Source organism: Drosophila biarmipes, chromosome 2L (genome assembly GCF_025231255.1).
Source record: "Drosophila biarmipes strain raj3 chromosome 2L, RU_DBia_V1.1, whole genome shotgun sequence".
NCBI lineage: Eukaryota > Metazoa > Arthropoda > Insecta > Diptera > Drosophilidae > Drosophila > Drosophila biarmipes.
Genome location: NC_066612.1, coordinates 16,529,021 through 16,542,050, shown reverse-complemented (window position 1 = coordinate 16,542,050; position 13,030 = coordinate 16,529,021). Strand labels below are relative to the sequence as shown.

At 39.9% G+C, this 13,030-nt stretch overlaps 1 protein-coding gene across 2 annotated transcripts in view; it reads left to right on the top strand.

The window, feature by feature from the left end:
• The window catches only part of LOC108033751 (uncharacterized), a 120,755-nt gene that overhangs the window by 52,953 nt on the left and 54,772 nt on the right, over nt 1-13,030 (top strand). For both annotated transcript variants that reach the window (XM_017108322.2, XM_050885335.1), the window contains one exon: nt 8,460-8,539. The gene's annotated coding sequence lies outside the window, so the exon portion shown is untranslated. The remainder of the gene's footprint in view (nt 1-8,459; nt 8,540-13,030) is intronic.

Genomic DNA, 13,030 nt, shown 5'->3' with positions numbered 1-13,030 from the left:
ATGAAATATATGCAAACTGATTTTCGCGTTTTCCAATTTGCCCCGGCTTTTGTCTGTAGCCTAAAGTTTCCGCTGGTAATTAAATTTGTAAAATTTCCATTTACAATGCTAAATGTCTGAGAAACTCCTGTGCATAAATTGTAAGTAACACAAAACTTTAAGCTCAATGCCTGATATATTTTTAAGGGGGAAATAAAACTGAAAAGCGAAAGCACTCAGCGGCAGAAACCTTTAGACACCTGCTGCCATAGAAAGGAAAATTGATTGCACATGACACGCCCACACTAATGTGCAAAAAGCAAACTATGGTGAGATGAAAAATCCCAACAAATATTCGACAACAAACAAAACACTGACAATGGCAAATAGTAATGGCATTGCCTCTGGCAACAACTATGGCCCAGGAACAACATCAAACACCATGGGAAAAGGATCTCAGATCCAGCGGCGAACAATGTGACAAACGATGTGTGAAGGAGTCGCTGCTGCTGCTCAGAAATCCTGAAGCCTTAAGACGGGGTAACAAAAAATCTAACCACACAATTGTCACGGGGGTTCATGGGTTAAGGGCGGGGGCTGCAGGGCGGGCATTACGTATACGCAGCGCTGAATTCGGTCATTTTTCATGGCTGGCAAGGGCGTGGAATGAGCTGAAGACGATGACTACAAATCGTGACAAATTCTTGATGCGGGTTAGGCTACACATTTTTTTTGCCGCCTCAACTTTCGGTGATTTCTTGTTTTTTTGCTGCGCCAACTTTTTGGCTTAGGAATACATTCTAAAATATTTCTGACGTCTGGCGGACATGTAGGGATTGCCTAGCTTAGCCGGGTTGCCATAAAATCGAGGCAAAGTCCAAGTCGACAATAAAATAAAAGGCGGCTCCCGGGTAAAATGAATTTTAAATATTTTACGGATGAATTCGCCGCGTTCCGCTGTCAACGCTGATGGCTTTCTGCCCTACATACACGATTTTGCATTTAAACTTTCGGCCATAAATTACACTGGCCAAATAGGGCGGTTAGAGTGCGTTTTTTTTCGTTTTCCGCTGCCTGCCTTACTGAAGCCCCACCACCTGACCATTACGCAAAAGCATATTCAATGACAGCATTTTTAATGCAATTTATGGTCGTTAAGGCGACAAAATATAATAAAAATGAATAATATGCCAACTGCCGTGCGGGTAATGCAACACGTGACAGGGTCCTGCCACAGGACACAGAATCCTGAGTGCGACGTACAGGACCCACACATTACCACCGCCACCACACCCACAAAATTTATGGGCGCCGTAAATAAATCGACGCGCCAAATGTGCGAAACAATACATAACTCAAAACGAACGCGAAATGAAACGAGGACAGCTCGAGAATGCAGGGCGCACATATTAAAATATTTATGGAATGTACGAGCAACCAGGAAAATGCAAAAAGCACATGTATCTAAAAAAATAATCTGATTTGCCATTAATTTCTTCAAAAGTACTTAATGAAGCTAAAGTGCAAAAGACTAAGCAAAAAGTGCTCCCGGTAAGAAAGACAATCAATAACGCACACCACTCTTTCCAAAAGGTAATTTAAAGCAAAAAACCAAAAAAATTTATCAAATTTCTTATAAGTATACATGTAGAGGGAATACATAATAACAAGATGACAGGTTTGTAGCGCTAAAAAAACTTTCAGATAAACAATTCAATTTATGATAACTTGAAAAGAATTTCAGGGGATTATATTCAACATACATCATATATGTTTCAATATATGTTCCAGAGTTCTTAATTTTAAGGCACTCCAAGATGAGGGTACTTATTGATTAATTCCAACATCCATTATACCTTTACCTAAACTTTTCTCGTATAAAATTCCCTTCCGATTAAAGAGGCCACCCGATCATTATCCTTCATACACCTGAGCATGTAAAAACATTTATATCAATATACACGAAAAACATTATGACCAAAGGGAAGGGCTCATAAAAAATTCAAAACGACTTAAGTAGCTTCAAAGTAGCGCCAGAAACAACAAAACAACACGCCTCGAAAGTGAAAAGTACACAGAACAGGGGCGGTGGAGAGCGCGGGAAGGGGTCTTCTGGGCTGGGGGTTCCTAACTGGAGTAGGGCTGCAGCTTGTTCTGCACTGACCCGGAACCGAAACCAGACCCCAAAAACCGACCCAACTCGACACGCATGTTTATGTGCTTTTTACAGCTGCTCCTGGCTTATCTTTGGCCCAAAGTTTCCCCATGTGAGTGTGTGCTTGCTCGGAAATGATTTTAAAAATAACTTTTGCGGTCATTTCACTAAATGTTCAGGGGCAGGGGTCAAACCGCGCGGGCTGTGTGGATAAGGGTTAAAAACATAAGGGAGATGGAGGTGAAGCCTGCGTGTTGCGGGTGGATATAAGGTCGCAGCAGCTTCAAATGCTTTTGGTCTCACGCGTCCAGCAACTTATTAATAGATTTTTAAAAGCGTTAAAAATTAAGGGTGAAAAATATTTCCATACAGGTTGTTTTATTTCTAATTCCAAAAATAAAGAGTGTCATTGTAAGGCGGAACAAGTTTGAATTTTACCAAGGCCTTTTAAATAAAAAGCCAATCAAATATTTTATTTCTGATAAATATTTTTATATTTTCCTTTAATAAAAGTTTTAAAATACTAAAATTTTTTACTTTTACAAAAGCACAGACTAATAAAATGTGTGCCGCTAAGAAATTGGTAAAAAGTTTTCCATTTCCCACTGCCAAAAAGATAAAAACGCACTTTCCAGGTAACAGTCGGGAAAATGGGGACGGAGATGTCGGACGTGGAAAAGGTGAGCTGGGAAAACCGAAAGAAAACACATGCACGGTTTTTGCTTTATTTCTGTGTGCGTGTTTTTTATTATTGTTGAACTTTAACATGGCTACAATATAAATTAAAATGGCAGGCACTCCGCGGGAAACGAGGGCTTGGGGCATGGCCAATGAAGTTTATGTGCCGCGCACTTTACGAGAAGTCACCTAGCACGCCCACCCTCCTCGCATCACCATATTGCACTTTTCCCGTTGGCAGCTGCCATATGAGATTATGTATCTTACTTACAAATGTGGCTAAAAAGAGTAACAACTGAAATTGTTGCAGTCAAAATAATATAACGACATATTACAATTTTTATTCTCTTCTCATTAAATATCGCAAGGCTTAGTCAAAAATTAAGTAAAGTATTTTTTGTCTCAATTCTACTATTTTACCCCCTATTGTATTTACCCAAGGATATACACACATGTGCAAGTGAGAATGTAGGGCAGAGCCTACAAAAAGTGAGACAGAGAGGGGAACAACGCGGCTGAAAGAGATAGCGGAGTGGCAGGATGCTGAAACAGATTCGACTCTTAATAATTTCCGCACTCGAGTTGATCGAAATCATAAAATTTTATGAGCCTGCCAAGAGCCGAGTAAGTGGAGCCTGCATCTCTCCCTTTCTGTGCCCGCCACTCTGCATCTCTCTCCACTTTTCCAGCCTGTGTACTGGCAAAATGGCTGCCACACTCAGTCACTCAGGAAAAGTCGGGAAAAAGGCCAACAATGCGACAAATAGACAGCCAGACGTGGAAACCGAAGGGTGGGCAACCAAAGGAGGCTGTCAGGGAACCTTTTTTAAAGCCTACGGCCAAATGAGCGTTAAAGTTATACTCGGTTTTTCCGACACATGCTCGGCGAACGAATATGATAGATGGTTAAAAAAGTCTTCAGGGAATAGAAAAAAAAGGAGACCAGGGGAAATAAAAAATTGTTCTGTCTGAGGAAGATCTATTGATTTTTGTTGTAATGTCATTTGGCTGAAAGAAGGGAATTCAAGCAATTCGCCAGACATTTCACATTCTTTACAAATTTATTGGATAATGTTTACATTTAAAAACTATTTTTTTACATTCTTCTAAGATATTAAAGCCTTCTCGTAAAATAGAAAAAATTAATTAAAAGGAAAATCAAAAAACTTTGCTCACAGAAACATACTTATATCTTTTTTGCCACCTTTTCTCAGCAACAGCCCCAGCTAAATCCCACCCAGATTTTCTTAGATTTGATTTTCGTTAGCCATAAAAGTCAAACGCTGAACTTTGGGGCTTCTCTGAAGTCCCCGAAAATTCTGACATTGCTGGCGGCTTTCAGTATTCATCATACTCGCATTATGAGCAGCTCCTAACTTCCCTTCTCCGCTGGCTACAGTTTGCCATTACGTCGATTTATGCGCTGCTGGGACTGGAGAATGCCTTCCCCACTGCCCCTGCTAAATAATGCACTTGGGAAATTAATTTTCCAACTCTGGCTCAGCATTGGGAACGGCAAACGTCTTCGGCTGCATTAAGTCATAATTTTCGTGGGAGGAAATTGCGGGGTGAATTGATTGAAGTTTTTCCAGTCAGAGGAAATTAATACGATTGTGCAATACAAGCTGCTCAATTAGCAAAGGGGCCTTTGAAGAATGGGGCTTCCCAGAGATTCTCTACCCCGCAGCTCTGTAGTAATTATGTTGTTTGTGCACTGCTCCCGATAGCTTCTTGGGCAAGGCCGAAAGGCTACAAGCTTCTGCCATTTCCCTACGTGTTTTCCGCGTCTCCCAACGCTGTCTGTTTGCCGGGTGAGCCAGGGGCTGGGAAACCGGGAAAGGAGACCATGTTAACCATCCAAATGAGAGCAGGGAGGCAGCCAGGGAAAACCACCACAATAAACAACAACAGAGGCACCGATAGCAAAGCAAACATAAAACTGACGCGGGGGGAAAACAGAAAAAGTTATAACGACTGTTCCGTACCCCACAAAAATATTATTTATTGATAACCAAATGGGTTTAACTCTTGGAAAAATATACTGACAAAGTGGACCTTTCGTGCCTCTAATTCATATTTACATATATTTGTTTCTTATGCCTTAACAACTCCAAAATACTCCCTGGGTTCGCAATCACTGGGTATTGGCGGCGTCAAAAACAAAAGCCAAGGCTGAAGCTCTTATGTTTATTATGCCAGGCATGTGAGTTAATTCTTTGAACTGTTGAGGTTGTTGTTATTTTACGTTGGTAGTAGGACATCCCTTTCCCCTACTTTCCTCCTGGCCTGATCATTATTTTTATTTCAGTCGCGTGCATGTAACACAAAAATGTTTGATAAAGATGTTATTTGATACCACAAGCGCACACCCTCGAATAGATAAGGTGCCTGCACGAAAACACAGGAAAACTGAAGGAAAAGCGCAGAAAAGTTGGGCCAAAAGTGCTGCATACTTAGAAGGGCAATAATCGAGAGAGGACGAGTGGTCTCCTAGATAAAGTGAAAAATAAGTAGTAGCAGCAAACTGGCAACTAAAACTAGTTACTTAACTATGTGGAACTACATAAATAGTATTTTAGTTTATAGACAAACGGAGAAGTTTAGCATAAGATGAGCAAATTTATATGTCAACAAGAAAAATAAACTCATAAAAAGGCAAGAACTTTATGACAGCAGTTTTTTATTATAATAAAAGTTTTGAATATTCAAATTTGAATAAGCAAGTTTAATATATATTGAATTCTTTCCTCTCTAGTTACAGCCTAAAGATACTGTATAATAAATTCACCCCCCGAATCACCGATGGCATGCAGCACTCCACTTAGTTATGCCCAAAACCTAATTACAGCTTCGGTCATAAGACATTACTTCTCATCCACGGAGACTTCCGTTCAAGGAGCTCCAACCCTTAAGGCGGAGACTCCTCGCTAACGACTGCATCATTAACCGAAGTGGGATTTCTCCAGACAAGGCAACCAATAGAACCGCCCGAGCCCCCCATCCTTATTATCCGAAAAACCAAGTAGAATTATCGACACCGAACTCCTTTTTGGATACAGAACCAAAAATTCAACCTAACTGATACATTTAATTTTATTTATAACGCACGCATGGCCAAGGAACAAGAAGTCCTGGGTGTTGTATAAGCATAAATATTAATGCACTCACCAAGGTTAGGGGATAAGGATAAGGATGTCTTGAGCAGTGTTCGGGATACCTAAGAGCAAACTTATTGGCTTATTAAAGTCTAATGCTACACGGGACTGTGTGTGTTTGTGATAATGGAGCCAAACAACACCTCCGACAGGATATCAACCATTTAGGCCAGCTACACAGTGAGAAAGTGGGACCGTAGTGTTATTAATCCACCCGAAAAATATGTTAAAAGTTTGAAATGGTTCAAAGAATGACATATTTCTTGCACATATATTTAAAAATAAAATAAAGGTAATAAACACCTATTTAGGTCTAAAAATATCACTTTTCTTTTAATATTTTATTTATTGAAAGTGAGTATAGTAATAGATTTATTTTCTGTGTATCCCCCACCCTATCTAATTGTTTCACCTAGCCATTGAAGTCGGGTTCAACGCTGAATATTAATGCCAGAATTTTCTGCTGCCCGCCGCTATTTAATATCAATGTCGATTCCCCGCCGGCAGCCTTATAAATATCCCAAAAAAGTGAGAAAGGAATAAACTTTGGCCCGACAAAGTTGAGCTCATGAAATGGTCAAAACTGTTTAAGCCATGGCCAATATTGGGCATTAAGTAGGCTTTGATGAGCCATACCCATGAATAAGAAAGAAGCTGTCCAAGTTGCTGTCCCGCTCGCTTTTATTATCAAGCCAATAAAGTTTCGGGGATGCTACACATGCCCCTGCCCTTCGAAAAACTTTCCTACTCAATTTTGCCCAGGCACATTTTTTGATCCTCTGTTTTTTGGCATTTTTAAAATATTTATGTTATTACCATGTGCTTTAATTTATGAATTTGCCAAAGTATTTAGTCAATAGCTTAGCCTGACAGAGACAAAGGGAAAACAACCAAAACTTTTATATGCTGCATATTTTATACCAACTCTCATCGAAGTAAGTGGGTAGTATTTATGGGGGTAAGGTCTTGAATTTATGTCCAAAGTTTTGACTGTTCAACCTGCGGACAGTTGAACAAAGGCTGAACCACATTATGAAATCTTAATAGATGTTCGGCAGAGAAAAACTAGTTAAGCTTTCGATGATACATGCTGAAATAAGTGATTCTCCTGCCCACCTTCAAATTAATATTTAACTATGATTTTAGTATAATAAAACTTCTAAATAAGTATTACAAACCCTCTTTCAGCAGATATTTATCCATATATTAATAATATGATTAAAATATTAAACAAATAATATACCCTCTGCAAGGTATAAAAAGGAATTACAAATTAAACAAAATAAATTAAATTATCATACATTTAAAATTAAAATATTTCCATTAGACTTTACCATTAACAAATAAAATTAATCAGACCCTACAGAAAATCGAATAATTAAATTTCCATATCAAATATCAAGCTGCCAATGTTACATGTAAAACAAACAAATAAATCCAATTTCAATCGACCAAGAAATTGCGGCCGAAAAGTGTCATTACATTAATTAAATGAGCATTTTTATGCTGACAATAACAAACAAATGGGATTGGGAATCGGCCGACTGTAGGTTCACCCTCCTGCGAATTTTCTCCGTGAGCACTCGGAACTGAAATAATTTAGGAAGGTATATCCTGAGTGCAGCTCTGCATCTGACCATTGTTTTCAAGGCCCCAAACGACCCGGCCCCGAAACTCGAGCAGCGGCAATTTCCGCTCCAAATGCTCCACTCGGCAGGGGAAATTATTAAAAGCGAAACCGGGCGCGCTATTATTTTTTGACACTGATAAATTTACGGAGCAGGGCGGAAAATGTGGAGCAGCAAGGACCTTGTAGCACTAACCTCCTCTAGAAAAAGCGAGGACTCCGCGGCAAACGGGGAAGTAATATAAATCGGTCCCCGGGGATAAATAACTCTATATTAGTTATGACAGTGTGTGTTTGGCAACTGCACTCGGTCTGTTTTCCTCCACGTCTGAGTGTGCGCTAGTGGCTTTTATAATTGTTAACCAGCATTTCTTTATGGCCAACATAATTATGCAAATTAATGTCATGCAAATATGCAACGGCGCAGCCACGGCAACTTTGACCAAAGCAAAATTATTTAAATTAAATAGCACGCGGAGATTGTGTGCTGTCTAACCAAATTTGATGTCCTTTCATGACTGGAAGCTTATCTAGTACTTCAAAAATCACAGCTATTGCAATTAGTGTTAATAAAAATAGAGATAAAGAGTATCTACAGAAAATATTGGCATACCTTAAATTAAATAAAAAAATGTAGGATCTTCATAATTTGACCTATTTTTGGGTTAAACTGTAGTTAATAAACAAAAATTGTATAAGAAATTGTATATCTAAAACTGTATTATTCACATTATAATCAGTTTATTAAATAATTGTTTAGAAGGTTTAAATATTAAGATAATGAATGCTTTAAGAATTTTAATAATTTAGGTTCATCTTTAGATAATACTAGAAACTAAACAAGCTTTATTTAATTCCTTTTCAGAATCGCAGCCTTTGAAGTCAAATACAACTAATTTTGCAGTCCTTTTCGGTCAAGACAAAGGACAAAAACCCGATTTCGAGGTACGTAAATAAGTCAAAGTGCACTCAAACAATGCATTTGGCCATAAATAAAAATAATAACAAAGACCCAGAGACCTCTCTAAGCCCAGCCGCAAAATATGCCAAAGACAAAGCGGAAAGTGCTAAACTTTTTGGGCTGACTGTCACTAGTAGAGGGCAAAATAAGGGACAGCGAGTCCTGGGGTTGGGCTGTTAAAAAATTCACAACTCTGGCCAAGACTGCTTCGCCACACCCACTTGAGTCCAGAGGGAAAACGGGCGTATACCCATGTTAAATTCTTCGAGGAAATGTCGCGCATTGTTTGACTGGAACTATGCTGTAAGTTATTTCTTTATTTTAAGTCACGCTCGACATTGCGCAAGTCTTTTTATTCGCATCCGCAAAAGTCACACATATACGCACAATATCCAAGCGCGACTTTTTGCAAATTTTTGGGAGAAGCAGGAAACCCTTTCTTTGCGACATGCTTAAGCTCAAGCTTTATGAGGCCGCTAAAAAGGGGAAGTAAAAGCACAGGAAGGGGTGCAGCCATATATTAGCGAAGTGTGTGTGGGAATTTTTGTGGGCACTGAAAAAAACCATAAAAATAGTTCGCTTACATTGCAGGCAGATTCAAAAATAAAAATTACTAAAAAAAATTATACATTTTTCATGTCCTAGGAAAAATGTCAAATAAAGCTTACAACTATAATATTATTCTTGAGATCATCTGTTGTTTTCCATCATTAAAAATGATTAAATAAATGCTTGTACTTAAAGCACTTGAAGTTGTTAAAAAATTAACTCCCTCAGACCTTAAAAGAAATTTTAAAAGGGCCTCTTTTCTCCCCGTGGATCTGAGAATGTTTGTATTCGCGCGTTTGCTGGTGTTAAGTCAGCTAAAAGCCTTCGGTCCAACCACTTGAATTTTCGGGTGCAGGGTAACTTTTTAGAAACGGATGCAAGCTGAATTACACGAGATAGAAACGCGGGGAGTTCGCAGCGCGGAAAGCGGGCTCCACAAAGCCAGATGACTATTTGTGGGGTGGCCAGAATTCCCGGGGTTTACGGGGGGTCAGTGAGCCCGAAAAAGTTTTATGCGAGCGCCAAAAGTGCAGTCATCGCACTTAGGAGCAAAGTCTAAAAATATGAGTTGCGAATGGGATTGCTAAATGTGCAGAAAGTGGACCAGGGGTGCCAAAAACCGGCATCCAGAGCTGAAGCTGCGAAAGTTTTCGTTTAAATAAATGTGGCAGCTTAGCCGAAGGCAGCTGGCTGTGGAAATAAATTCCGTAATGAGGCGAAAAGCGGCTGGAGTTCGTTGAAATTGATTAGAGGCTAACCAGAAGTCGTCCTTGGAAATTGAGAAGCTATGTGCACTTACCATGGGCAGTCAAATTTACTCGTTTATTGCTCATATTAACTTGTATTATTCTCCTCCATTCTGTGCTCCTCTTTTAAATATAAGTTTGTTACATCTATAAACCCAAGTTTGACATTATAGTTTCACACCTCAGTTCATGTCAAATATGTCTATTAGTTTGTTTTGGCTTTTACATGAATCTCTTTAACAGCTATCAACAATTTTAATTGATTTCACAGTTAGTTGCAAGCCGAAATACACACATTAGCAAGAACGAAATTACAATTGACACACATTCTAATTGTTGGAATGAACTAAATTTAATTGGCGTTCTTAAATTAAATACACACAATATCAGACACTCACAACGAATTCCGTTTGAAGACCGAACTGACTCTATTGTTACAATGTTTATGCTTTTTCTGGCATATTGTTGCAATATTTGGTTAACTTTACAGCCTTTGAACAGGGCTTTCATTTGTTCAACACATTTTCTAGTGTCTGCCTCTCGTTCTAACGCTCCTCGTCCTGTCTCTTTCCAAGTACACTTTGGCTGCTTTCTCTGCTGAAATGATTTATTGCGTAAATTTCATTAATTTGCTGCGCTGTCATAAAAACGACAGCAGCGCAGAGACCGAGGAAAAAAGTTGAATAAAATAAATTTGATTTGCCCTGTATGCATAAGCTTGTGAGTGTGTGTGTGTGCGAGGTGTACGTGTGCGTGTTAAACAAATTTTTATGGCCCACCTACGGGCGATGCACACACTCCAAATGGTATTTATGGCCCGCCGCCAGAGAACTCATTATGCGATCCTCCTCGCCCCGAATCGGAATTTTAAAATACTTGTTCATTTTTTTGTTTTCACATTTTTATTTGCAATGTCAAGAGCACATGTTCGGGCTTTTTGGTAAGACTACGTGTCAAAAATTAAAAATGACACCCTCTCGCTCCCAGCCGAGTTTATCAAGTGATGTGCTGCTTATTCCCGGCCTTAAGTCCCTGCTCCTGACTCCTCATGCATATAAATCCGGCCGTAATAGATCGTGTCTAATTTATGAGCTACGCGAGCATTACAACAACTTATTACATCATACTCGTACGTACAGATGCGTGATTGCAGGGCGTTCTGGGAGTTCCAACTTTCTCTTTTCGGAATACTCTCTCAGGGGGTTTTCTATAGGTTAGTTATTTACAATTTGACCAGGAGTTCAAATCATAAATAGTGTGTCTTAAGTCGACATAGTTCGTGGATATGTTCCCCCTGTCCACACATATCTTGGAAAAAACCTGTTATCTGGAGGGTATCTCAACTTCGGCAGTCCCAAACTGACTCCCCTGCGGCTTTTTTTGTAGCATTCTTCTAATTTACGCCTTGCGTGCTCTTGGCCAAAAGCTCTTGGCCCGGCTCGAGCATTTTCCATTAAGTCTGCAGCTGCTTTACTCATAATTCATGCCACCCACACACTCCCGCACCCAAGAGCAGAGACAGTCGCAGATTGGGGCATGTTAATTTGTAGGCCAGTGCAGGCGGAAGTCCTTTCTGAGGTCTTTAAACGCAAATGAAAGGCAGGCCGAAGCTTTTACTGCCTGCCATGAACCCATGTATCACTTGTGCGCCGTCTCCACCACCCGCCACCCCCTGTTTTCCCACTCCCTCGCCCTCCAGTGCGTGTTGCTCTAAATTAGATTTTCATTTGAGTTCGGCGTTGTCCTTTCGGGTTTCTCCCCCACTCGCATTTGTACGCTAGTTATCGGACAAAGGACCTCGCACTTTACGACCCAGTTGTAAACCCTTTTATACAGATACACTCGTATGTAGCCGCAACAGCGGAGGACCAAGCCAATGCCGAAATTAATTAGTCCGGCCAAGTTGAAGGTGTCATAAACAAGGTAATAAAGTGTATCATGTGTGCAGGGAAAAATTCAAACTTATCAATACCAACCGATGAAGTGAAAATATTTGCTCACTAAATAGATAACTTGGGTAATACCAAAACTTACCAAAACAAGACCGGTAGAGGGCCCAACTATCCGAAGCATTTAACCGTTCCGAAGCTGCAAAACAATGTAAAACAATTAACTCATTACGGGCGCTCATTAAGTGCCACAAGTTGATTAAAGCCTTCAAAACTTTTGCCGAAAAGAATGTTTGGGCAGGGCGCCCCGCTCCGCAGCAAGAGTCCCCGAACAATTTGCTCCCTGGCGGGACTTGTGACAAGTGAAGTGCCTCTCGAAATATGCCCAAGATAAAAATGTTTGCTGGTGTTGTGCCGGGTGTTTGGCTGCTGCCTGTTCGGTTGTCGACAAAACTTGGCGATGGCAAACTTCTTAAAAATACTTAAGAAGCGATAAATATCGCAAATACACACATATACATGCGCACGCCAAGGGCGGCCCTGGTGACTCTTGAAAGTTAGCTCAAGTTGCCTATTTGTTTCTCCTCATATTTATGCCCCCTCTCCGGTCACCCCAATTTATTTATAAGATATATATGTACATATATAGATACCGCCTCCGAAATCGGTGAAATTTCAGCACCAAGGCCACTTGTTGTTGCTGCTTTGCGTAGCCTGTTCTCATTATCTTTTAACGTTATTATTACGTAGCATACTTTCTGGGGAGCGTAGCTGTCATGCCTTTCCCTTACTTTGTTGCCCTCGACAAATGCCTTTGCCTTTCCCGCCTGTTTGCTTGATTATTATATTTGTTTTGGCTTTTGTTTTCGTTCCGCCGGCTTTTGCTTATTAAAAAGTTGCCATCGATTATGCGAAAAGTTTGACATCAAAATATTAAAAATGAAGGGGGGGAAGCTGTTGCCTAGCATAAGGCGGCCAATTTGTCCTAGAATTACTCGAGGGGCGCCGAAAAGGACTTCAATCGATTGGGAGATCAAAAATAAAAAACTTTTCAGCACGCGCCGGGAAGTCAATATACCAAAGGTTAGCTAATTGGAAAAGGTCTGAGCGTTAATTTGACTACAGGTGTACTTTAAAAATTAAATTACTTTTCTGATGAAATACGTGTATGATCAGAAATATACTATATATAAAATCGAGTTAATGCTTCTAATATAACTCCTTTCAATTTCTTATTTGTACTCTAAGTACACAACTTATTTTATTAAATGCGTACCCTTGACTCCAATTG